Raw genomic sequence first — 2,247 nt, forward strand, 5'->3', positions numbered from 1 at the left:
AATAACAATAGGCAGTTCCTATCTAAGAGGTTCCAAGGTTCTAAGAGAACTTTGTTAACCAGTATCAAATTTACAAGCTAATTCTTTTAGTAAGACAGGGCGGAATTATCTTGTGATATTCTAGGGTTCTAATCTAGTTCTGCATTTTCTCTAAATGAAATCTTATGAGTCCTTAAAGTTTTATTTGATAGAATTCCAGTTCTAGACAATTCTCACAATAAAGGGAACTAGAAAGAACTGACCAAGAGGATTGTTTAGTTCCCCTGCCTTCATGTGAGATGTCTTCTTTTTCTGGAAGTAAGTGTATTTAAGAACTGTGCAGTATCTTCCTTCAAAAATTCTTAAAACTATGTCTGGTTCGATGCATGATACAGGGTGCTTGGGACTGGTGCATTAGGATGACCCAGAGGGATAGGATGGGGAGGGAGGTGAGAGAGGGGTTCTGGAAGGGGAACACATGTACACCCATGGTGGATTCATGTCAATGTATGGCAAAACAAATACAATATTGTAAAGTTAAAAAATAGATAAATAAACTAATTTAAAATTAAGAAAAAAAAAAACTACGTCTGGGATTTACTTCAAAATAAGCCAGTGAGACAATAGGGAATAAAAATAAACCAATGAGGTGTAGGTGGGTTAAAGCAGGAGTAAGGAAAAGTAAAAATGAATCAAAATTGATCATGTAAGTAATGTTTGCTGAAGTTGGGTAATGGCTATATAGAGGTTCATTATATTGTATATGGTTGAAAGTTTTTTGCAATAAAAGTTATGTCATAGATATCTTTAAGGGAAGGTCAAGGTTCAAACTGGTGGTTTTCCTGTATGAGACATGCATTGAATTTGAGAGCTCTACCTAAATAATTCTTAATATTTTCCTATCATGGTATAGGCCACTTGGAAATAACAATCAGACAAACCCATTTCCACATAATGACCCTGAACTGTTCTAGAAAAGTGCCTATTCTTTTAGTAATTCCCAAATTATTTCTCCTTCTTGTGAAGGTACTTTTACTTACATGTTTTGGTCATATAAAGTAGGCCTGTCCGGGTAAAATATGCATGTTTAAAGGCAATCTTTTGTTTGTAACATGGGCTGAACTCTTACCTGTTCTATCTTGGCTGAGGTTTTCTAGATCCAATTAATAAGAGAATCTATTTGCTTTTCTTCAGCCCCAGTGTAGCCATGAATGAATGGAATAACCTCTTCACATGGCTCCCTGCTTCCCTTGGCTCTTCTACAATACATTCTTCGCACAGCCTCCAAAACGATCTTCAAAATGTAAATCACATCACTCCTTTCCTTAAAACCCTCCAATGACTTCTTATTTCAAATTCTCACAGGTCTCATCCATTATCAGTTCCTTTCACCATGACGCAGCCAAAGTTTGTACCATCTCAGGTTGTCTGTATTTGCGCGTATGTTTCTCTGCCTTGAATGCTCTTGCACAAGATCTTCACATGACTGGTTTTTTTCTTGGCACTCAAGTCTCAGCTCAAATGCCAAGTCCTCAGTATGGATTTCCTCATTATACTCACTCGTAGTTGTTTAAGCAAAGCTGCCAAAGTGTACCAGAATTACACTGGGGCTTTGTCTAACACCTCACTATCTCTATGGTGGTTAACACATTAGCAGCTTGATAGAAATGCAGAATAGTAGGCCCCAGCCCACACCTATAGAATTAGAATATGTATTTCAACACTATCCCTAGACAAACTCTATAGACATTAAAGCTTAAAGCATTGGTTTAACATGTAATGGCTTTTTCTCTTAGTGATCATTAAAGAATAATTAACCCAACTGAAAAAGAGTCTTAAGCAACAGTGCTATATATCTAGGTACATGAATTCTACTGAACACTGACTACTATGCTCATTTGCAGAATCTTTCCCAAAGCCTTGACTTAATGAATGTATATTGGGCTATCGGGAACATAATTAGATTCATTTTTCAGGATCATGTTACTTAAGCAGGCTAAGAATTTTTAGTTTTCTCTATAATACTAAGTCTCAAATGTTAAGATGAGCAACTTTAAAGCTTTCCATCATGGTTTTAACAAAAACAAAATTTTGAGGAATAATCATGTTATAGCCATCATAACTGTTTAAATTCCTAGCTCATGTCGTTAATGCACAAAATTTTATAAAACATTAAACTGCAGACAAAAAATGCCTAAGAGCAATTTTAAGTAAAAAGTCTTTTAAGAATGGACATGATAACACAACTTTAAATAAACTCATAAAACC

This window comes from Giraffa tippelskirchi, chromosome X (genome assembly GCF_054371585.1).
Source record: "Giraffa tippelskirchi isolate mGirTip1 chromosome X, T2T-mGirTip1v1.2.pri, whole genome shotgun sequence".
Taxonomy (NCBI): domain Eukaryota; kingdom Metazoa; phylum Chordata; class Mammalia; order Artiodactyla; family Giraffidae; genus Giraffa; species Giraffa tippelskirchi.